Source organism: Natrix helvetica (assembly GCF_964273705.1).
Source record: "Natrix helvetica genome assembly, chromosome: Z".
Classification (NCBI taxonomy): Eukaryota; Metazoa; Chordata; class Lepidosauria; order Squamata; family Natricidae; genus Natrix; species Natrix helvetica.
In genome coordinates this window covers 57,199,642-57,226,006 of record NC_138554.1, presented here as the reverse complement: position 1 = coordinate 57,226,006, position 26,365 = coordinate 57,199,642, and the positions used below count along the sequence as shown (strand labels likewise).

Below are 26,365 nucleotides of genomic sequence, written 5' to 3'. Positions count from 1 at the left end.
TGCAATTTAAATCCTAAGAATCCATCTCTGACTGGGAATATTTAGCCTTGAGAAAAATAGGAGGGAAATATAGCACACATCAAATGTACCAGAAAGGTGTTATATAGTAGAAGTTCAAAACCTGTTTGTTATTCCAAAGTGCAGGATGCATTTTCACAAGTCATTGTAAATAAGATGCTAGCAAGAAAGTTTTGTATGGGAAAGCAAATTTTAATTCAATTATTTAAAAATGTTTTCCTACAGCAGACCTAATTACCCAATTTGCTGTATGTGTTGGAGCTAGGCAGCCTTCTATTTGAGGCTGCTTTATTTGGATTTCTGCACTTAGCTGAGAGTTTGACTTAATGACCTAAACAGTGTCTCCTAATTCTTTGATTTTGTGATACTCAAACTATATAAAAATCCAAGGAAATGACATTTTCTCTCATGTACGACATCAATGAACACATTTCATTATTTGCATTAGCTGTTCTTTCAAAGGTACTGTATGTATAGCATGATCTATAACATGCTTATAGAGAGAGAGCACACATGGCACAATTTTGTTTATGTAAATCCCATTAATTTTAATGATGGCCAAAGAATCTAGATATCCTGCCTAAGTTTTATTCATTCCAGTATCCACTCATACATAATTTAATTTTATTCATAATTTTATTCATCACTTGCATTGTGTTTTTAAAATAATTCAATGCTCTGTTGTTGTTTTTTGATATCTAATTTATATATAGTTTCTGTGAATGTTATGCGCTATGCTGAATTTTGCTATGCCATAAGAAATAAATTTTAATAATAATTCTTTCCAAAGAAACTGATTCACATTGTTGATCAAGCAAATGTATTTTCTTAGTCTTTTGGAAACGAAGTTCTATTGTCTCTCCCTTCAAATCACAGTGAAAACATAACTCAAACATAATTGGTTTGTTTATTTTATACTTTTTTTACAGTAGAAATTGGGAAACCAGAAATTTAGGGCCATCGAGTGGACACACTGAATGTAGGCATTTATCAACACTTCCCCTATAAATTAATAGCTGATGTAATCAGGGTCACTTTCAATTATGCTTGCTGCCAAACAGAACAAGTGATTTGTCAGATTGCAATTAAATATAGTTCCAACCTTCCTCTTTTATTTAATATCCTAGCTTTTCTTACTTGAATTTTGAAAACAAAATAAATCTGAAATGTTTAAAAATGCAGTCTAAAAAGATTCAAAGCAAAAATTCTAAACACGTTTTTTTCTTGTCCCTCCTTCCTGCAATGCAATTCAATCTTAATGGAACTCACCCCTCCTCAATATATGTACCTTACATTGGATATAATAAATCTACCCCTCCCTGTTAAAATGCCAGTTTTTGAGATGTAAAAAAATCAGATAGATACTATAAAATCACTTTAGAATTTTTTCACTCTTCATATAACTTTTTTTTAAATTAGAAAAATTTATATCGTTACCCAACTCACTTTCAGTAACTCAAGTGAGAAAGAACATATAAGCTGTACAATTCAACTAACAAAAAATCTTTGCAGGGTGTGTGTGTGTAAAAATCTTACCTTAAGTGACTGCATAAGTGTGCACACCTTAAACTTTGTTGAAACACCTTGTAATGTTATGACACAGGAGAAGCATCCGGTGTTTTGGGATAGGAGCCTATCAGTATGGTACATCTTGCTTTGGGAATCTTTGCCAACACTTCCTTGCAAAATTGCTCCAAAATTATCAGAGGTGGGGGGGAAGCTTCTCCTGTGCACCTCCCTTTTCAGGTAACGCCACAGAATTTCAATTCCATTCAGGCCCAGGCTGGGGCATTCCAAACTATTGATGATCTTCTGATAAAATCATTATTTTGTTGATTTAGATATATGCTTTGAATCGTTGGCATATTGAAAGGTGAAATACCTCTTCATCTTCAGCATTTTAGCAGAGGCCTGAAGATTTTGTGCCATAATTGACTGATATTTGGAACTATTCAAAATTCCCTCCACCTTGATTAAAGGCCCTTTTCCAATTGAAGAATAGCAGCTGCAAAACATAATGCTGCAACCACCATGCTTCACTTTGGGCATAGCGTACTTTTGATGATGCACAATGTTGTTTTTGTATGAAACACACTTTTTGGAGATTATAGCCAAAAAGTTCAATCTCGGTCTCATCAGACCATAACACATTTTCCGACTTGCGTTGTCAGACTTTATATAGGATTTTATAGGAGGCTTGGTGTTTGTGTGTGTGTGTAAATCTTGCCATCCTACCCCACAGTCCAGATATATGAAGAATATGGGGTATTGTTCTTGCACATTGTACATAACCACTACTTTCCAGAAATTCCTGCGGTCCCTTTAATGTTGCTGTAGGCTACTTGACTGGCTGACAGAACAATTTTCTTCTTGTTTTTTCATCAATTTTGAGGGACATCCAGTTTTTGGTAATATCACTTTGTGCCATATTTTTTCTACTTGTTGATGACCCTTTCTATTGAATAGCCAATACCCTGGAAAGTTTTTTATATCCTTCTCCTGACTGATGCCTTCCAACAATGAGATGCCTTTGTTGACCATGGTTCTGGTGTAGGAGGCACTGAGTAAATGTCAGAAAAATCCTACTAGCATAACTGAATTTTATATGGGCTTAATCAGAAAAACCTGGCATTTTAAGAGGAGTGTGTAGACTTTTTAAACCCATGGTATTTTGGCCAGAAATTTTCCCACCCATTACTGTAAATTCTTCCTACCCTCTAGATCAGTGGTTCCCAAACTTTTTCAGTCCACCGCCCCCTTGGTGCTACAAACTGATCCTCAGTGCCCCGCACCCAGTGATGGAATTCAAATGTTTTTACTACCGGTTCTGTGGGCGTGGCTTGGTGGGCATGGCTAGGTGGGTCATGTGACTGGGTGGTTTGCACGATGGAAGGAAGATAGTAATTCAAATTCAAAACTGTAACAATTAATTGCACATTTATTCAAAATCCAATTTAAAAACCTTTTAAGTTAATGTTAATTCAACAAAATTGTTGAATATGATCCAGTGATACCAGGTTTTCAAAGTCTGATAGTCATTTATCAAGAACTTTAGTAACTAGTAACTTAGTAAACTCAGTAAAATTTAGTAACAACTTCACTGTTCTTAGTAGATGATAATTCCTGTGTAGATGTTGAAAGAAGTAATCTCAGTAAGGTATTATCACAAAGCACAAAACTGCAACAGATATCATTAAGATATCACAAACATACACAAAAAGATGTTCTTGTAAGAAACCCAAAATGGATAATAAACACTTTTGTCTTTTATCTGAAGTTTTTCATCTTTAGACCAATGACCTTAATTATTCTTTCTCTCCCTCACAAACATACACATATACCAGTGATGGGTTTCAATTTTTTTTAGAACCTATTCTGTAGGTGTGGCCTATTTTGTGGGCATGGCTTGGCAGTCATGTGACCGGGTGGGAATGGCCAGCTTGTAAAATGTGGTGAAACTTGTTTAACAATGCTCTTCCTTAGCAACCAAAATTTTGGGCTCAATTGTGACCATAAGTTCTCTTTCTTTTTCTTCCTTCCTTCCTTCTTTCTTATATTTCTCTTTCCCTCTTTCTTTCTTTCCTTTCTTTTTCTTCCTTCCGCCCATTCTTTCTTTCTTGTTTCTCTCTTTTTCTTTTCTTCCTTTCTCTTCCTTCCTTCCTTTGTTCCTTCTTTCTTTCTTGTCTCTGTCTCCCCCACTTACTTAATCTTTCCTTCTTTTTCTTTCTTTCTTTCTTTCTTTCTTTCTTTCTTTCTTTCTTTCTTTCTTCTTTCTCTCTCTTTTCTCTCTCTCCCTCTTCCTTCCTTTTATTCCCTCTTACTCTTTCTCTTTTTCTCTCTCTCTCACCCCCACTCTCTCTCTCACACACACATACCTTCCACTCTCACACACACATACCTTCCAGTTGGCAAAAATTTATGAAGCTGGCAAAGAAGCCTCGTTTCCCTGCCACCTGCAGGTCTTGGAGGAAGGATGAAGGGAAGCGATCCCCGGGCCTCATCTCTGCCTCCTTCCTCGAGAGCTGGCTTTGGGGACAGCCAGCCTCTGCTGTCACTGCACCCTTTACTTGCCTTTCACCTGGAGGCTCTGCTAGCGGGGTGCTTGCCATTTCACCTCCCGAGAGAAGCTCGGGAGAGACATGCAAACGGCCGCAACTTGAGGCTCCTGAGGAGGATGCTGGACACCAGGGGTGGCAGTGGTGCCCGCTGCTGCTCTTCTGCTGCTCCCGGTAATGTAGGCTTCTTGGAGAGCATTAAGTTGCAGGCGCACCAATTCCAGCAGCTGCGTATTCCCTTGAAATTTGCTGTCCCAGCAACCTGAAGGGAACATTCTCCCAGCGGCATCTCAGGCACTCCCAGCTCCCCTCAGATTATCGAGGGGCCTCGTGCGCCTGCTCGCTCACATGGTCTGCGTGCTTCCAGCAGAAATGGGAAGCGCGGGGATCTTAATGTAGTAGAGCGGGGGAGGCTGGAGCGGGAGGTTAAATAAACAAATTTGGCTTCGCTTCCTTGCGCGGCAAGAGAGAAAGGTGCCTGGGAGAATGTCCCCTTTGGGTTGTCCCCTTAGCATCCCCCTGCCTCCCCCCTTGCCTCTTAGCGCCCCCCTAAGTCATCCCACCGCCCCCCAGATGGTGGTACCGCCCCCCAGATGGTGGTACCGCCCCCCAGATGGTGGTACCGCCCCCCAGATGGTGGTACCGCCCACTTTGGGAACCAATGCTCTAGATTAATCCATGCTTTTTGAACCACCTACAATAGCTTACTTGAATAATGGAGAGCATTTGCTTGTTTCTGTTGAGGCAAAGTAAGCAATGTTTTAGCAGTGCATATAAACATCAGTGTAAATAAAAGATTTGGGACAATAGGAAAAGCAAGGCTTGAAAAGCGAAGCAAGGTTGTTAAGTTTGAACATGTTCATGGGGCACAAAAAGGAAAGTAAATGAAGAACAAAAATCAATTGGAAAGAAAATATAGACTATCTTTTGGATGAATAAATGAAAAACAGAGACTACAGTAAAGAAAGGAAGGTTTAGGAAGAGTTTGTGTCCTCATTGGAATCCTTACATAATCTCCAGGGAACAATTCCACAGAGTTCTACTCTTATATCCAAAGAGAATAAAGACAAGGCAAGGCAAGACAAGATAATTTTCATTGTCACTTTTTCTGTAAACACACTGACATACACTAAAAAATGAAATGCTGATGCCTTCTCTCAAAATAAGGTATGTCTACACACACAAACACATATATGTATGCATGTATATAGATAGATAGATGATAGATGATATATAGATAGATATAGATGGATGGATGGATAGATAGATGATAGATAGATAGATGACAACTATATTAATTACAGACCATTTAGAATACAGTGGAAAAAAGAGTCTTGAAAGTTAACAAGGTTGATAGTACGTAGTATATTATTATAGAATCCAGTTGATCTGTTTGGGATACTGTGAAGCCTCTTCCCAAAAGATAACAAAGAAAACCAGTCATAGGATGTATATAGCATCTGAGATAATAATGAAGACCCTGGTCAAACATCGCTTATATGCTATGATAGAAGGAAGTGAACTTCCAATAATCTTTTCTGCCATCCACATCACTCTGTGCAAAGCCTTTCTGTCTGAAACAGTAATACCTCAAAACCACACAGTAATACAATATGATAGGATGCTTTTAATCATCCTGCTGTAGAAAGTGGAAAGGATAGTGGAAGGAAAGTGTGCTCTTCTCATATGATGCAGAAAATGCAGATGCTGCTATGCCTGGTTTACCAGTGTCTCACTTATTGAGTGACCAAGCTAACCGGCTTGTCATCTGCACACATAGAAACTTGATGTTACTAACCACCTCCATAGCTGAATTGTTAATACACAGAGGTCAGTTGTGTTTTCTAAAACTGACAATGATCTCTTTTGCTTTTCCTACATTTAAAACCAGGCTGTTTTTATTACACCACTTCATCAAACCCTCTACCTCCTCCCGATCATCGTCCACATTATCATCCTGAAGAAGGCCCACCACTGTTTTATCATCTGCATATTTCACAATATGGTTGGTAGTAAACCTGCACAACAATCTTGAGTCAACAAGGTGAACAATAGCGGACTTAGGACCTAGCCCTGAGGATAACCTGTACTCAAGAACATGGTGTTAGAAATATTAGTCACAACTTGCACATATTAGGGCCTAACAGTAAGAATATCAAGAACCCAGTTGCACAAAGGAATAATTAAAGTAAAAAAAAATCTAGTTTACCTACTAAATGCTGACGGATCATCATATTAAATGCTAAATTAAAGTCAACAAACAGCATTCATACATTAGTATTTCTTTTTTCTAAGTGTACCAAACTCATATGGAGAACAGAGAAAATAGCATCCTCTGTGGAACTATTTGGACAGTAAGCAAAGAATCAGGCATCACTAATAAGCAAAATTGTTTACCTGCCTAAGGGAGCAGGAGTCTGACATCAATTCCACTGTACCCACCAGCTGAATCAAATAATGGAGGGAGGCTGAATAAATAGTAACATGTTAATAATAAAACCATTTATCAGCTTTTAAAAACATTTCACAATGATGTGATCACCATTTCTAATTTTCCCAGCTGGCTTCTGACAAGCAGTCATTGGGGGAAGCCAGATTCATTTAATAACCACATGATTCACTTAACAACTGCAGTGATTTGATTAACAACTGTGGCAAAAAGGTCATAAAGTAATCTTTAAACAACTCACTTAACAATGTCTTCCTTTGCAACAAAAATTAGGGGTTCCATTGGGTTGTAGGTCAAGGACTAATGCTTCTCTCTTCTCACATATCTCTTTAGTTATACACAGTTCTGTCTAGAATCTCTTGCTTGACTACTGGCCAGGAAAATCATAGGTTCTGCAGCTTGTGGAACTCTTAATCTGCATCTTTCACGCAATTACCCCTTAGCCCTCAGCTACCACCTTTGAAACCAAGCAGTTAATTGAGCATAGCCAGGGAAAGCTCTGGGGATGACTGTATTCCAGCAGAGTTATTAAGTTGAACATAGACAGGAGGGCTCCAGGCTTCGCTTTGTTTTTTACCTCTCTGCTTCTGCTTATTTTGGCTCCAAGTACAGGGCTCCTCACTATTCTCTTTTATAGTTTCAAGCATGGAAAGGTATTACAATATGGCATTCCATATTATTGGCAAGATCAGGCAACATTAATTTCAATCATCTGATTTCTGATTTATTATTGTTGCTGCCCTCTGAATTGGTCAGATGATCTCCAGGAATCTGGTATTTTATGAGAAGCCTTTGATATCTGGAATATGTTTTAAGTTTTATGAGAATTTTGCTAACCTTTCCTTGCCTTTTCAAGGTGGTACCAAGCTGGTATGGTACAGTAATCTGGGATGGTACCTGTGGGCAATCAACATGAATACTGATTCTCCAGTCTTGGCATTTGTCAATTCTTGTATGGACCTGACTTAGTTTTTATTATTCACAGCTGCAGTTCACAGTTTTCTTGAGATATTCTCAACTTTTTCTTTAGTGACTAAAAGAGTTTTCACTGACACTTTTGCTCACAAATTAAAACAGGTACTATAGCTGAATACCATGGTCTTCTGATGAAGATTGTCATCTCCCATTTAGAATGTTGAGAGTTTAATCCTAAGTAATGGCAGATGTTTCTCTCTCGGGGTAGAAAGAGAAAATATCTGCTGCAAACTTCACGTATGGAACAGGAAGGGCATCTAGCCAGTAAACTCTCAGCTCCATTCAGATGTCCCGACTCTACCTTGGATTAAGGGATTACAAGATTTTTTAAAAAAATCAATAAAATACATAAGGATTGTATGATGGAAACTGCAGGGAGGCAAAAAAGAGCAGCAGTGGCTGCTGTGATTGCAAAGAATATTTTAAAAAGGGCACAGTAGAAAAAGTGGGGATGGTAAAGATCTGTCTTCAAGGAGGAAAAGAAGGGAAAAGGAGTAGCACATTATAGGGGAAGTACAAGGCATAATTATGTCCTAAGTTGTAATTACGACTCTGCAAGGGTTGAAACTGGTGAGATAGGAATTTCTCATTCTCATGCCAGAGAAAGCTGTTTTATAAACAAGACAAGGGACAGATGGTAGAGGCCTTCAAGACTGGGAAATGAGTAAGACCTTGATTCAAAAAAGCAGCAGGAAGGCACTAAAGAGCCAAACCTTGGAAGTAAACATGTATAAAGGATATGATTTCTGAATGTAATATGAAAGTCTTGAGTCTGCTTGGTGTTCAATTCCAGTACTTTTTATAAAGCCTTGACAGATTCCAAATGAGCACAAAATAAAACACAGCTTTCCATTCTTCCAAAAGTTGTTTTTTCTTCCATTTGTTACTAAATGTCTACATTTATTTTACAATGGAATCATCCCTGTCCAAACTGTCCTGCATGAAAGGAGGAGGAGGAGGAAGATTTTTCTCAGTTTGTAGCACTCTCATAGTTTACCCTGCTAATTACAGGGTAAAGTTTCTGTTGTAATTAATCCATGTTTCATTTTTACCAAAGCAAACGACAGAATTCTATTTTTAAAACAGTTAATAAAGAAAAAAAGATATACATGTTTTCCCTAGAAAGCATTACTTTCTCTATGATGCATCACTGAGTTTTAAATAGCTAAAATAGATGAATAATCTGTACTCTTGATGGTTACCCTCTACCGTACTTCATGAAACTAATATATACAATTTCAGTTTTGTGAACAATAGAATGGCAAAATTCCATCCTGATCACATACAGAAAATATGTTTCTTCTAATTCTCTTCTTTAACAAACCAAATAACCATATTTGGGAAGAAAGTTCCACGTGAGATTATTTATTTCATATGATTGGTGTTAACTTGTATTTACACCCTTCCTGTGAATTCTTTCACATTTTAATTCCACCAAGAAAGGAAAGAGTGTAACTTTTTAAGCAGATAGTGCTAGGAGCCACCCCTCCCCCAAAATCAACTTGTTATTAACACGAAGATGGTTTCCCACATAAAAATAATCTCAGAAATACATGAACAATAGATTATTGTTCTATTCTCAACAATAGAATAATTAAAAATACAAATGATAAAACATAAAGATATCTATGATGCTCCATGAGAGGAAAAATATTCCAAGATCCATGTCTCTTAGCATCTTTACTAAAATTATACAAAATGTCTAAAAACTTGATCTAAACTATCCAGTTTTCCAAAACTATATATCACACAAGTTGTGCTAAACAAGCAGGTAGGGAAGAGACAAAATAATCTAAAACAATTAAGCAAGCTTCCTACCCCATACATCCCTGCGACCAATTCGCTCTCACAGGGAGGGACTCCTCCGGGTGCTGTCCACCAAGCAATGCCAATGGGCGGCGCCCAGGAGTAGGGCCTTCTCTGTGATGGGCCCAACCCTCTGGAATGACCTCCCTCCCGATATTAGAACCACTACTGACCTCCGCTCCTTCTGTAAGAAACTCAAGACCCACCTGTTCCAATTAGCTGGCCTAGCCCATTTATAATTCTATTCTTATCCTCCTGGCAGTTATTTTTAATTATGTTTAATTTTGGGGTAGATTTTAGGGGTTGATTTTAATGTTGTTCTTAATTTTATTTCACTGTACAGTTTGTATATTGCCTCCTCTATCTATATGTATGTTTTTTACTCTGACTGTACACCGTCCCGAGTCCCTTTGGGGAGAGGGAGCGGTTTATAAATCTAAATAAAATAAAAATAAAATAAAATAAATAAAAAGGTCTATAGTTTGGAGTTAGCCTTCACATGGAAATTGCAGATTGAATGTTTTTGTTACAAGTTAATATTGTGAAATTCAATAATACTTTGGACTCAAGAAACCATAGCTGACCATCACTATGAATCATTGTACATACATATTACAATGGCAATATGTATCTCAAATCTATCTGTCCTCAAGCATATTGATTTTTTTTTGGTCAGGGAGGTGAAGAAAAGCGAAACATGACACTCTGTGCCTGTAGATTAATTTTAGTTGTTGCATTAGAGTGAAATTGATTGAAATAAAACTAAGTATAATAATATTACATAGAAGTTAGATTTCATTATCATTAGGAATGTATGTACTTCATTCTGGATCCAAAGTTAGAAATGCTGTTCAGAGTGGGTATGGGCACTCATTCTGTATCTATCATTGTCTTCTCAGAAAAGTTGCTATTTTTCCTGGGATTACCAATAGCTGCAAGAACAAAAGAAGGCATGCATTTGAGTTAAGAAACTTCTGACATAGCATTTTCAAAAAACACTTTCTTTAGGGAGGTTCCAACAGATGCTACACGCACATTAATACATACTTTGAAACACCCTTTTTGCTGTGGATTTAAATCATAGCATATATGTAATTACCAAATGTAATACTCATCTCCCAAATTGTTGGAGTTTCACATTTGCACCTAACAAATCACAAACCTGTTCTGACAACATCTTTTATTCTGTCATGTTCTCATGATGTTCCCTTTGCTTTGTTTCTAACGAAGATGGCTTTAAGTTTGTTTATTTACTTATTTATATCATGCCTTTATTTTTTAAAAAAAACTCAAGGTGACGAACGCAACTAATACTCCTTCCTCCTTCTATTATCCCCACAACTTTGTGGGAGATGACCAGATGGAGCCGAAGGCAGAATCAAACACATCATCAGTTCAGAGTTGCTACCACTCCCACAAGAGATCTAAGTCGAATCTCCGTGAATTCTGTTGATTCTAATCCAGCATCCATTTACCTTGACTTTTCAGTTTCTTGTGTATTGGTTGTACATAATAAACTCCTGTTCCTGTTATTTGTGCCTGACAAACTTAGTTTTACTGATACTAATTCTCTTCCTTATTCCAGAGTAATTCAAGGACAGATTCAAAACAAAAGAGGGCTATCAATTACAGTCCTAGCAATGACTAATACTGCATTCATAATCACATTGTTGCAGGGGGGTATTTTTGGAAATAATTTTCTTTTAAACTTGCCTTGTTCTTTTCCAATATTAAAAAAAAACCAGGTTTCTGGTATATTTGTAATCAACTAGTAACATGTCCAAATATTAAACACTGTTTTAAGATATGAAGAGCTTATTAGAACTTCTAAAATAATTCTTTGTCACTCTTATCATTATAAGTTAAGACCTAATATAGGCTTTTACCTGATTCAGTCAGCCCTGCTCTTTGTCTTGATCCAGTGATGTTCTAGGTGTCTTTTAAGTTACCTAGTTAGCTGCTGCAAGAAGATCACACAAACTGATTATAAACAACAGCACAACAAAGCAGAAACAATGGTGAACTGGAAGATCTGCAAGAAATTCCATTTACCTGCAAGCAAGAATTGCAATAGAAAATGAAGAAGCTTCAGTTCTCTAGGACTTTAGAAACACAAGCATCTGCCATATCATTCCACAGGCTTAACAACTGTTGATAAGAAAGACAAAAAAGTCTGGATTGTAGACAAATACCTGGAGACAGGAGAATAGAAGAGAAAGAACTGAAGAAGATAACAAAATACAAAGACCTGCAAATAGAAATAAAATTACTGTGGTTAAAAAACCCAAATACAATACTTAATGGTAATAGATGCCTTGGGTACAATCCCAAATATCTGGAGCATCATTTGAACACTACTAATATTGACAAAATATCAGTCAATTGCAAAAGGCAGCTTTACTTGAAGCAACTTACATTATGCAACAATATATGTAACACAAACAAAAGCATCCATATCTGTCTATCCCAGGTCCTTGAGAAGGATAAATGATAAAAATGGCAAGTCCAATAAACATCTGGCTATGTGGGAAACCATAATACATTAATATTATTAATATATAAATATCTGACTGTACAACCATCCATAAATAATAAAGTAAAATAGCAAGTATGGCTAATTGATGTGGCAATACAGGGATAATAGACAAACACAAAGAATTGGAGAAGATCCTACATAAATCTGAAAATCAAAGATTATGGCATAAAATGGCTGTAGGGAATCTCTGTAGTTATTGGCACACTGGATACATATCAAAAAATCTTGAATGGCACTTAGAAAATCTGCACATTGACAACATTTTTTTTGTCAATTACAAAAGGCTATACTGTTTAGATTTACACATATATTACAATGATACGACATACCTATGAAGTCTAAACTAAACTAAAGAACTGGTACTGTATTTTCCCGAAAATAAGACCCGGTCTTATATATTTGGGGGTTCCAAAATAAGCATTAGAGCTTATTTTGGGGGAAACATGATTTCAGGGTGATCAGATCGACTGGTTGCCCCGCCCCCCAGCATGTACACAAAAGGCAGCAATTCATGAAGACCGAGGGTATCCAGCAGCAGCTGCAGCCCGCCATTGTCAAGGTCGCCGCATTCTGGGGTTGTGCAGCGCGCACAGCAGTGAGTTGATTCCCTGTCCAAGCAACAGACAGAAGCAGAGGTGTGTGAGGAAGCACCTCATGGGCTGCAGGAAAGCCAAGAGTGAGCTGGAAGGGCCGGTCAGCCGTGAGATGATCATCTTCACACGGCAGCACTGGCAGTAGATGGAAGCAGAGGCATGGGACGGAAGGCAGGCAATCCCAACGTATTGTGCAGGCAAGCCGAGAGCCGTGAAGACGAGCATTCCACGGCCACCAGCCCACCCTGGCCCATCGACCCCAGCCCACCAACTCTTGGATTTCCTGTGGCCCACAAAGCCTGCTTCCATTTCTGCTTCTATCTGCTGGAGCCGCTGTGCGAAGATGAGCCTCCCATGGCTGTCTGCTGCTCTGGCTTGGCTCTCGGCTTTTCTGCAAGCAGTGTGTCCAGATCGCAAGCCTCCCCCAGCCTCTGTCTCCACCTGCTGCTTGGACAATCAGTTCACCTGTGCTGTGTGGCTACTGCTGGACACTGTTGGCCGCATGTGCTCATCACCTCCTGTGCTGGCCATGTCTAACCCCTTCATTAGGGCTTATTTTTGGGGTGGGGCTTATATTAGGTGCATACTTAAAAATCAGGCCAGGGCTTATTTTTTGGGAAATACGATAGCTTGTTATTTCATATTGTTGTGTATGTAATAATAATAAGCACTATCTTGACAGGCTTTGTGTGCTCTGAGGAAGATGAGAGCTATGCCAAACGTTCAATCACTGTAAATGCCAAATGTGAATTCAGTTCAAACCTCTGGCTGACCTGGCAACCAACCACAAGAAGAGTTTTTCCCCGAATGCCATCATTCTGCTAAACAAATAATTCCCCCAACACCGCCAAACTATTTACTAGGTCTGCATTACTATTCTATTAATCTTCTCATCGTTCCTATCACCCATCTCCTCCACTTATGACTGTATGACTATAAATTTGTTGCTTGTTGCTTACTTGTACCCTATGACTATCATTAAGTGCTGTACCCTATGATATGTGATGAATGTATCTTTTCTTTTATGTACACTGAGAGCATATACACCAAAGACAAATTTCTTGTGTGTCCAATCACACTTGGCCAATAAAGAATTATATTCTATTCTGAAGGAGGAAAGGAAGGAAGAGAGGCAGGGAAGTGCAATTCAACTGGATGCCTGTTCCATAGAACTGGGATCCACAAAGAGAAAGAAATGCCAAGCTAAAAGATCAAAAGTTTTGTTCAATTTTGCTTCTGTCATATGTGTATGATAAGAATGGTTTGCAATGATACAAGTGTGTGAAGATATATACTTTGTTTTATTAATATAAACTAGATTTAATTATATTTTTTCTTTGTCTATATTTTGTTTTGCTTTCTAACTTATTCTTTTTCAGTGGTTTGTATAATGTTTTTAAAAATTATAAATATATTTTATTTTTAAAAATCACAAAAAAACCTGGAGCATTCACATTGAGGGGAATTTCTCTATACTATCCCAATATAACAATGTTTACTTGTATGAAAATTGTAATTTTAACATCATTATGATTGAATCATTGGATTTTGGGTCTACCTGTTGTTTAATCAAGATAAAAATAGCAGCAGCAACGTCATAATCAACATTATACTTCTATTAGTTAGGTAAGTTTAGTCATGTATTTTTGCAAAGTAATGCACATCCAACATTGCACATTGATTAGTTTTTAAATCTGTTTGTGTCTAGTAAGAAACACAAATCACATCTGTATCACAGATGGTCTTAGTAGCCAGAAAATTAATATTTGCTTCTAGAACAATTAGTGAGCTTATTGCTTTCAGGAGTACCCACTAATATGCAGAGGCTCAAACCATGAGGATATAAAAATCAAAATACCTACTTGATTTTATATATATTTCCTGCGGAATAGTTATTAATGGATGTGCTTTAATATTTTGGAAATCCCTTTCTTCTCAATTGGAGAATCAATTAGTAGAAAAAAGGAAGAACATTTCTATTTGTAAAGCAAATTAATATAAATGCTTACAATAGATAAGAGAACAAGGCAATGAATAAAATCAGGAATAAAACATTAATACAAACAAAACTAAGGTACCCATTAAACCAACCCTTGGATATAGCTACAGTGATCATATATCATTTATTATGAAGGATAATCTTTTATCTCAAAAAGCGATTTCTTTAGATTTTTCAAAACTCAGTTTTGCCCTTTATTTTGATCATTTAATTTTTACTATAAAAACAGTACCATTTAATACTCAATCTTTCATATTCATGTGAAAAATGGAAAAATTGAATTGTCTTTTAAAAATAAATTTACATATATTGTTTTAGATATTTTTATTAGTTTTTCTGTTTTGTTAAATTTTCTTTTGCAAAACAAACTTATAAACGTAAGCAATTAAAATATTTTATCCTTAATGAACATCTTTCAGATTTGTCCCCTTTTCAGTTTTGCCTTTATTTTTTTCCGAAATATAGTCACTGCAGATGTACCAATAAAGGAGAATACTTGTAGCTCTTGGTTGAAATGAGGGGTCCTTTGTGCTCTCCGAGTCTGCTTGTTTGTTTTCTTGCAGACATTTCATTACCAAAACTAGGTAACATCATCAATGCTAACACTGATGATGCTACTAATGAAATGTCTGCAAGAAAACAAGCAATTTCAGAGAGTACTGAGGATCTGCCTCTGCAGATATAGTCCAACAATTATAACATTTTATTGGAGAATGCTCTCACTGAATTACTTCTCTTGAATAATGAAGAAATAATTTATTGACTAATTTATTCTATCAGTCAATTTATTTAGCCTCCCATCTCGACAGTGACTGGGTAGTGAGGAATAATAAACATTTAACAAGTATATATGCAAAAGTTAAAATGCATAGCAACCAAGCCAATATCCACGTAGCCAGGTCCCTTCAAATATTCAGGGACCCAGGCCAAACACAAAGCCACGGCTTTAGGAGCCTTACCAAAAGCCAGTAGGCTCAGGGCAAACCTAATCTCCAGGAAGAGCACGTTCCCAAAAGTGGGTGTTGTGGCAAAAAAAAGGGGTTTGTCTTCTCAGAGCATACCCATTCTGCTGAACAGAATAAAATGGGCAGAAATAACTGGGAAGAGAAGGTTCCACAAGTAATCTGGCCCAAGCAATGAGCACATGAAAAGAAGATAAGTCCACAGACTGAGATGGGATACTAAAAATACAGTTTGGAACTATAGCAGCATGAAAATTTAGTTAAGTACCACTAGATTTCAGATAATGGGATTGCAGGTGAAGGCTATTTCACCTTTTAGTATGTAAATAAACTATGTCCACTGGGCTCCATTTATATATTTATAAAAAAAAACCAGGGAGGGGCAAATAAAACTAGAGAGAAAGGAGCTCCATTTCTCTTTCCTTCTTTGTAGTTTTATTAAAACACATTAACTCAGAAGATCAACCTTTTTTTTAATATAAAAGGAATTATCAATGATTAATGACTACCATGAAGAGCAAGATCAATCTTGTATCTATTTGAAGATATTGTTTATATAAAGTGAAATATACTGTCCAAATTCTTCATATTCACCCGCTAATGTATTTTTCATTGAGCTTTCATGCTATGAAGTATAAATGAAGGTTTATTATCATACAACAATTCTCAACACAGAAAGTCCACAACAAAGAATGAAGCTATTGTGTTTTGTCTCCCATTACTGCATTCCTTGGACTACTGGAAAATTTATGATATTCAAAGTGTTAAGGATCAGAAACTTTGCAACATTAAGGGATTAACAACAATAAATCATTTATTATTAATTAAGTACCTGGTTCAGACCACTCATAATTATAATTATAATAAAGTTGTTTACTTCTATTTACACCACAGTATGTTGCAGCTTAAAGAAGAGTAGAAGATATTTGTAGGAGACAGACATTTTTAGTCATTACCCTCTCAGATTAGTAAAATTCCATTTGGGGATGGATTGATTGGGTAAATTAAGTAAATTATGAGAATTGCTTTGAAATAGATACTGAGCTGCACTTCTCTTTAAAAGGTACTGTATATACCTAGATTCTATTTAATTATAATTTTTTCAACATTTCACTTCTTTTTAACCAATTTAAACCTTGTTTCTGTCATTTCTTTTATATTACTGATCCTCATTAATTCTCTCTACATTATAAATTCACCCCAACATACTTTTTTTCGTGTTTTGTAGTCAATATGCATTCATTCATCAACCTTTCATTTTTTATGCTTTCTCTTCTTGTTTTGCAATGCTACTTCTGCATTAATCCAGCTATTAGGCTCAATTGATTACTATGCTCTCCTTAAGTATTCAGCCATCACTTCCATATAACAAACTGGGAACACTATTATCTCAGGATAGGGATCAAGAGAGTCCAAAGTGGCATGATCACTGACTTACATGCAGCCTGTTGATTGCATGGATCTTGTAATCCACCCTGCCCTTTTAGTCCCCGCCTGGGTTTTTCAGATAGGTGAAGCTACAGAATTCAAAACTCCATACCACTCTAGTCAAGAGCTGAGAAATAATTCGAAACATAGGCAAATAACTTTAAACAGAACTCTATGGCACATAAGATTCTGAGAGAATATATAGACCTATTGAATTCAAAGTCACAGCAAACTTTGTTAGAACACACACATTTCCTGCCTCACACACTTACCTGATTGTCCCCACTTGCCCAACTCCTTCTCAGCTAGAGATTTGTTAGAGGGACAGAAACTACTAAACTGGAATCCAGAATGACTCAAAAATGGTTAGGATTTACAAGCCCTATTTTGCTCTACAGGTAGACATCGATTTATGCCTGGTTGCTTGACTATTGTTCAAATCTATGGAGGATTAGAAAAACATTATGACCCGGTCCTCAAAGTTATTTCCACACTACCCACATGGTCCTGTAATCGTATTTGGGCACTTGGCAACTGACTTGCATTTATGATTGGTTGCAACATCCTGACTAAAATTCCCAGCTCAATTGTGGTTGTAAGTCAAGGACTATCTGTGTTGATTTATAAGTCTATAGCTTTCAATGAGATTAAGGGATTTCCTGCATGTTCAGTGCCCAATATCCTTTGGCTTTCTTCAGGTATTTCATCCTTAATGACTTGGTTCCTTCTTATCTACCTCCTGAAGGGATATTTTAACAAGATTTTCTCTTATGCACGTCTGGTCCATTTTTAGTTTATGCCAACCTTAGCCTACTCTCATATTCCATATGCAGTAAGTAATCAAACAAAGAAACAAACAAACAGAATGTATATCAATTATAACTATTGCATTTTAAATCCAATTTCACACACAGCTATCTTTTTCCTAAGCTCGGTCTCCAATGTATAATTGTTTATGTTTACTCTTGTACATGGATGAATTTGTAATTCCTCTATTAACTCCTGAAACCAAGCAAGTGTTTTACTGGGCTCATATATGCACAACAATCTTACATAATATACACATTACCCTTCTGTAATGTTTGCCTTTACATATTATCCTGCAAACAGGTTGCCATAATACAAACCCAAGAAAAGATATAGGTACTTTATATGGTACTGATAGGTGAAGTGGGATCATGTCTACTCTAAAGCATTTTCAGCTTTGAAAGTGAAGCACTGTTACTGCTTCTTGTATAGCATTCTTCATATTAAAAGATACAGATGCACTCTTGACTCACACATTAAACAAGCTGCATCTATTCTAGGAAAAAACCACACCCATATTTTAACATTACTCTAGTTACACTATCAGTATTGCAGCTTTCCCATTTTTTAACATTCCCACAGGATTTGTAATTTCTTTTTCTTTTAGACACTAACATTTACAGTATTCATTTCAATTCCATTCTTTTATGCATTAAATCTGCCATCCATCCATATTTTTTTTCAGGATTCAATTTTACCCCAACTCTGCATTCTTTTTATACTTTCTCTTTCTCAAAATATTTTACTTTCAAAAAGCTCTTTTGCTTTTTTTCAAGATTTCACTTGAGTAAAATAAGTGCACATATTTTGTAAAAAAGTTCTTAGTAGTTTATATTTTATATAGCTCATGAAGAGAAAGCATATACATGTACAAATAAACTATGCTGAATGACATTAGAAATGGTTCATGCTACTGCTTTTATTGCTGTCTCAACTGACTTCATGTATTTATTTATTTGCTTCCATTAGACACGTAATCAGACTCTTGTTCATAAAATAAAGCAGAATGAATTTATTACAAAATAATATATATATTTTTCATTCCACAATCACATCATAATGTAAAATGAATGAAAAAATTATTTGGAGGGGAAGCCAGAGCAAAATCAACTCTGATACCTGTGATGTTGGAATCTGCAAAATATTATCATGTGGGAGCCCTGTGATTAGCAGAGTTCCCTGTGTGAAGTTCATGTATATTAAATCAGCAGATAGGTGTGAAAATTAATTCTATTTTGTGATTTTTAGAATGGAATAAGGAAGTGAAAATATTCTGATAATTTGGAATGTACATCCGCTCAAATATGTCTACTTTAAAACTTAAAAAAAATGTTGCAGTCTAGATTGGACCTATTTAAAATTCAGAATGGCTAAAAGACATGGTAAAATGTGTAACTACGCTACTGCTTCTATTTAGGAATGCCCAATATAATTACATAGCTTGTTTTTTTTCCCTTTTAGCAAGCTATATATATTCATCTTCATGTTCTAGCAAGTTATTTACAGAGAAAGTTTGTAGAAACTTTGAAGAGGAGGTGCTAGGGAAGAAAAAAATATTAATAGATATTACTAGGCATGTTTATTTGGTATAGTAGTATTCTTCAACTTGGTGTCATCCATGAAGGGGATTACAATTTTGATAATTCCTAACTAGCATTTATCTTTAGCAATATTGTCTTTAAGTGGAAACATTGCTGTGACTAGCATGTTTGATCCCTGGAGCAGATCGGGGCTCAGCAGAAGGATTCAGGTCTAATAAAAAAATCATCCCTTTGTACCATCTCCCTTGCTCTAACACATTGCCAAAGAGCTGATTGGCATGCCAAGAGCAGCAACCTGACCAAGCATCCAGATAGCTTCTTCAGACAATGTTCAAGCTTACTGTTTGTAAGTAGGGTGGGCCATTTCCATTCTTGGTATGTCCCTAGTGGAGAACAATGAAAATTGTCCTCTTGAGGCTATCAAATGAGGACAACAGCTATTCACTAAAGGAATATGTTGATTTCTACATAGTTCATGTTGATTTTTCTGTATGTATTTATTGCATTGTACAGTAATGGTCTTTCAGATCTCTGCTGACTAGCATAAACAACAATTTCAATTTCAATTTCAATTTATTTGTGCTTCTAGACAGCCCCCTCTCCCAGAAGGGACTCGGGGCGGTGTACAGTCCATAGAGAATATCACAAAAATACAATAAAAAATTAAATATGTACAGTTTGGAGGAGGTTAAAATGCAATTAAAAGAACTGTACAAAGCTAAATAAATATAATTTTTTTAAAATCCCTAAAACAGACACAACAGATTAAAAAACCCTAAGATAACCAGAAACAATAACCAAAAACTCTTGCTATCACTTCTAATTACATGCTTTTGAGGTTCTGTTTTGAGAAAGGTTATTGTCAGAGATTGGGAGGCTGAAAAAATAATGATTGAGATACAGACACAAATGGCTATGAGATAGTAGGCAAATCATACTGCAGCTTTTTTGAAACTCAAAGCATTATGGAAAATTCCTATAAATGAGCTAGGAAATTCCTATTAGTTTCCACTTGAGATTTGTCCAGCTAATACTAAAGATATTTTACTAAAATCTGTGTAGTTCTTGTCCATTATGTGACATGACAATTACATGTATATACAAGTATATCTTCAGGTAGAAAATATTTTGTTGCCAAGTGTCGGAATTTTGATCACATGGCTATGGGGATGCTGCAAGGGTCTTAAGTGTGAAAAAGGTCACTTTTTCAGCACTATATAACTTTGAATGGTCACTGTGAACTGTTGTAAATCAAGGACTACCTGTACTTATACAAAACACTCTGCTTGATATTCTACACAGATGAAATGAAATCAACAAAAATGTACATGAAAATGTTTTTGGAATGTTAGCAATGATACCAAAGATAAATCCCACTATATTTGATGGAATTTTAGGGCATTTCTAAGCAAAACTAACGGACTGGTAGTACAGTTCCCAATCTGATAATCCAAAAACCCCTCTTTTCTTTGATTCCTGCAACATTTTCAAACCTATTCTTGCTTTCTTTCCTAGCCGTATATATTTTAATATATTATTTAATTCCTCAAAATATTTTTTCTCCAGTTTTATTGGTATTATTTGAAATAAGTATAGTAATCTTGGCAGGATATTCATTTTTATGGTGGCTATTCTTCCTGATAGTGACAGTTGTACATCTTTCCATTTCTCCAAATCTGACTTAATTTGTCTCATTAGTTTCATATAGTTGTCTTCTTTAATTGTTGTGCATTTTGCTGTTAATTGCATTCCTAAATACTTCACTTTTTAAACTAACTGTATATTAGTTCTTTCCATTAGCACTCTTTTTTGTTGATCTGTTAAATTTTTGACTAGAATCCTTGTCTTATTTATTTTCAGGTCTGCCATTTCCACATATTCTTCTATTTTTTAAATTAGTTTTGATCCAGTTTCAATAGGATCTTTTAGTATGAAAACCAGATCATTTGCAAATACTTGTAATTTGTACCTCCCTTTTTCTACTTCCATTCATTTTATTTCTTTCTCTTGTCAAATTTTTCTAGTTAACACTTCCAAAGTCAATATGAATAGCAATGGAGACAAAGGACATCCCTCTCTAGTGACTTTTTAAATTTCAAAGTTCTCTGTCATGTCTCCATTTACTATCACATTAGCTAGTTGTTTGCAATATATTGCTTTAATCATATTAACGAATCTCTCCCCAAAATCCATATACTTTAATTGTGCAATCACAAATTGCCAAGTTACATTATTAAATGCTTTCTGTGCATCAACACCATTTGTTTGCCTGGATGCATCTCATAATACTCCAGTGTATTTAATATAATTCTTATGTTATTTTTAATTTGTCTTTTTGGTAGAAATCCATTCTGATCTGAATGTATAAATTTATTCAGCTATCTTAACCTCTCTGCTATTATTATTATTTTTTGGTATTTTTTCATTTTTTTCATTTTCATAACATATAATCACACGTATACTATTACATAGCCAGCATCGTTTTGTATTATTAAATGTTTACATCAATTCATCTTACCATCAATTCCCAAAACACAATTATTAGCTCTTCTGCTCTCCATACACCATATTTGTCCTTATCCATCACTTTCTTCTCCCTCTCTCTCCTCCCCCTGTCTATTTCCTTTCTTCCCTCTGTCATCCTTCCCTACTCTACTTCCCCTTCCTCTCTCCTTCTCCTCTCCCCCCTTTCCACTCATTTCTCTCCTCCTCTTCCCCCCTCGTCTTCTCTATTCTTCTCTTCTTCCCTTATCTCTCTCCTTTTCTTCCCACTCTTCATCTCATTTACTTGGTGTATTTCAGCTTCTGAGCAAGCTCCATTTTATGTTGATGGTATTTATAGTTCCTTTTCGATATACATATTTAATTTTAACATATATTTACCTCCTTTCTTTAAAGAACTAGAACAAAACAGTATTCATAAATAGTCATTGTACTTTTAAAACCTCCCCCTTCCAGCCTAATTTTGGTCGAGACCTGGTTACAATTCTCAGCTATTCTCATTATTATCTTTATATAATTATACATCCTTACACGACCCCAATTTGTGATTCTGTCTTTAAATCTCAATAGTTTCCCATTGTAGATATATTCCACGTTCCCTCTCCATTTTTCCTTATCTTGGATTAGATTACACTTAATTTGTCTATAAATGGCAAACATCGCTGCTCAATGTTCATTACAATTCCCTTAATCTATTATGTAAAATAACAAGTAAAACACCTCACTTTATTCATCATCTTAAAAGTTCTATATATATATCCATGTTTCATATATTTTAACCCATGTTTAGTTATCCTTCTGTTGTCATTTTCAGTCAATTCACAACTCAGTTATCATGTATAAAAATGAATCACAAATCTCTGCTTTACAACCTCCCCATATCAGTTTCATATTTATCCATATTCCGTATATTTTAGCCTTTTTAAGTTATCTTTCCATTATTATGTTCAACCAGTTAGCAACTCTGTTTTATTGTCATATTTAGGAATAAGACCCTTATCTTGATTTATATTTTCCCATATCTAGATATCTGATTTTTTCTTAGTAACTCTTTTGTCCCACTTCTCTGTTCCAGTCGTCTCTCTTTTCTTTATTTTAACACCTCCTCTCTCATCATTTTCTCCCAGGCCACCCTCACAAGAGTATTTTATATTTCTCTTTGTTGGGGCATAGTCTCCTGTTTCAATTTTCCTTATGCTACTAACAATCTCCAAAATTGCTTTTGTCTGCTTTTTATTCCCTTTTGTTGGGACTTTTTACAGTTTTCCCTCTACCACTGCCAAGACTAATAGAGGTTTTTGTCTGCTTTTTATTTCCCTCCATTTCTTCCCCTTTGATGTCTTGCCCCCCCCCCCTTCTTCTTTGAATTCTTCTTTAGATCTCTGCTTCCCTGGCTTCAGAATTCTATTTAGGCTTGATTTTATTGATTTATGCATATTTTTTATAATTTCACGTAGTTCTTCTAATTCCCAGTTTTCCATGATGTCCAGTTTCAAAGCTATAGTTAGTTATACAATTCTTGTTTCAGAGTTCTAATCCACCTTAAGTTTATCTACTTCAACTCCTGTGGGAAAAAGCAATGGAAGCCATCTTAGTCTTTTGTTCTTCCTTAATATCCAGTTCTAAAATTACAGTTAATTATATAAAGCTTATTTCAAAATTCTGGTCCACCTTAAATTTGGTTAATCCAACTACTTTGAAACTGGAAGAGAAGCTGACGCCATCTTAATCTTTTGCAAAAGAGAAAAAAAAGAGAGGAGAAAAGAAAAAAAGCCTTCGTATTTCCCATGTCTTGAATTCTTTCCTTTAATAACTGCTCAAAATAAATCACTTGTAGCAAACTTGCAATCAGTCAGAAGGTTCTCTTGCCTCCTACTTTCCCAAATTCTGATTAATGGCAGTTGGTTAATTAAAACGTCCCACACAGTCAAGGTTAAGATCCGTTAAGATCTGTTGCATATTTTCTTCCAGGACTTCCTCTTTATCATACAATTTCTTATAATATTCTTTTATAATAGCTTTTTTCTCCTCATTCTGATATTGAAGCATCCCTTTCTCATCAATTAGTCGATGTATTAACTTTCTCTCTCTCTCTCTCTCTCTCTCTCTGTCTTTTCAACCATCTTTCAGGCTTGTTCGCATTCTCAAAAAAGTTTTGCTTTACACTTTTAATTTTGTATGCCAGTTCTTCTTTTTCCAGTAAATTCATTTTGTGTTTTATTATATATTTGACTTTTCAATTCCTTTTTTTGGTGGTTCTCTTTGTAATTCCATTTCCAATCTTTTATGTTCTTCTTCTAACAATGTCTTGTTTTGTTTCCTCCTTATTTGTCTTTTCCATATACCTTATTGCTAGTCCCCATGTATATGCTTTAATGGTACCCCATACAGTTTGTAACAAAATCTTTTCCTTCTTATCCTCTTTTTTAAAAAATCCATTTTTTTTCAGTCATGTATAAATTCTTTTTCCTGCAATATTGTTTGATTTAACGTCCATCTCCATTTTCTTTTTTGTTCCTTTCATACTATTTTCATCGGATTATGGTCTGAGTTCTATTTCTGTCTCTTGTACACATGCTTTCAGTTCCAGTGTCATCCATGTCATATCCATTCTGGACCAGGATTTATGCATATCTGAGTAGAACGAATATTGATTTTTCTTTGGGTGTATCTCTCTCCATACATTTTGCATTTCTAGTTCTTCAGTCATTTTAAAAAAGGTTTTTGGAAGTGTTTTCCTGGCTTTTTAAACCTATTTTATTTCTCTTATACTCAAGTTCTGTATCCACAATTACATTGAAATCTCCAACCACAGACATTTTCATATTCCAGTGCTATTATTTTCTTGTGTAATTTCCCATAAAACTCATCTTGCCTATTGTTGGGTGCATATATCTCTATCAGCTAAATTTGTTTTTGATTTATTACTATCTCCACAATCAGTATTCTCCCCTCTTCATTTGCAAAATGTTGTCTAGCCTTTATTGGGTCACCTGAGCACTCAGGAATACAGGAACCAGGAGCACTACTTAGGTGACCCTGAGGACACAGATAAACCTCCAAGTGCTTCAACAACCCTCTAAAAGGATGCAAATTATCAGCTGTCTGCAAGGAATATAAATCCTTCCATTCCCCACTATCCTGTCAGATAGGTGGGAATTCTTGGATGGGAAGCAAAACATCTTCAAGAGAGAAAAACAAGAAAGTCAAGTTGCCTCCTGAGAAAGCACCCTTGGGTTATACCAGGAAGCTTTCAACTAGCTCCTGAATATTATTCTTAAAAGTCCAGCTGTGTGCCATATAAAACTAAGCAACGTGTAATTGGTTTGTAAGAAAATTCAAACAAGAAATGCCATAGAAGTTTTATAAAGCATGTACACAGAATTCCTAAATCAGGGCTATATCTATATAATCCAAGTAATTTGTTTATATCAAAATTGTGTTTATTTTGACTTTGCCTTTCTCCAGAAATCTGAGGATGTATGCATTGTAACCTCCCCATACATTTTAACAATCATGAAAACCACAACAGTGATTAAAAAATATTCTGCTGACAAACATGCCAACTTTCAGAGTTTTAAGTTCTCGGAGTAATTTAAAATCCAGATGGGAATATATAACATTATATTTTTGTATTATATAGAATGCAGAATTGTATATAGATCTCAACTTCTTCTAGTCAGGCTTACATAATAATGGAAGATCAAATCTATCATAGATAAGAGGTTGGGTAGATGTGTCAGGTGACTCCTGTTTACTCACTGAATAAATGCTAACCATTTGATGAGTCTTTAATATTAACCTGTACCTATCTCAAAGACAGTCCTGAAAGTTCTTTGATCCTATACAGTCATATTATTGATTTTAAACCTTCCCCCCTTTTTTCCTACTTCGCTCAACTTTGTCAAGCACAGGTCTTCTTCTAGTCCTCCACTTCATTTTCAGTCCTTTCCCCCCTCTGTCAGTTGTTTTCATCACATGTCCCAAAGGCGAAAATTTCTTCTTCTTTAAGGGAGCAAAAATTACAATTATTTAGTTCAGGACTAACTGATTTAATCTTGCCTCCATGGTATTCTTAGTAATTATCTTCAGATCCATAATTGGAAGGTTTTTATCTTCCTTCTCCATGTCCATCTTTCACAGCAGTACACCCAAACAGACAAGAATACGTCTATTTTCTCCTTAAATGTTGGCATTATTACATTTTTCTTACAAATGGACGTTGCATTTCAGACCGTATTTCGCTATAATTAATAATACCAGATTCTATATTGGAAAACGAACGTGTGAGCAACATACATCTTTAAATATTGCATAACCTCACCTTGCTATTAATAGTAATATTTTCCCTTCCCTTGTGGAAATTCGGTTTTCTCTTCTTCCAAACCCACAGAAACCCAAACCTTGAGAGAGAGAGGGGCGTGCCGCGAACAGGGCAAACGTGTGAAAGAAGCACAGCCAACAGTAGAAGAGCCCCCGTGCGCCCCCTGTTGTTCACGGGTAGAACGTGGAGGTGGGGGGGAGAAGATGTTGTCGGTGCCTAGCCCAACCCACCACCTGTGTGCGGGCTATAGCTCCCCCTCCCTCTTAAAACAGAGAGAGAGAGAGAGAGAGAGAGAGGGAGGGAGGGAGGGAGGGAGGGAGGGAGGGAGGGAGGGAGAGGGAGAGAGAGAGAGAGAGAGAGAGAGAGAGAG

General features: G+C 36.0%; 1 long non-coding RNA gene across 1 annotated transcript; it reads right to left on the bottom strand.

Moving 5' to 3' along the window:
• Positions 1-5,322: 5,322 nt before the first annotated feature.
• On the bottom strand, positions 5,323-26,278 carry LOC309382086. Its single transcript, XR_014173627.1, has 5 exons — positions 25,967-26,278; positions 21,688-21,759; positions 11,356-11,451; positions 11,190-11,263; positions 5,323-10,235 (listed from the first exon to the last, which is right to left on the bottom strand). It is a non-coding gene; the product is annotated as an uncharacterized lncRNA (long non-coding RNA).
• Between the last annotated feature and the right edge of the window lie 87 nt (positions 26,279-26,365).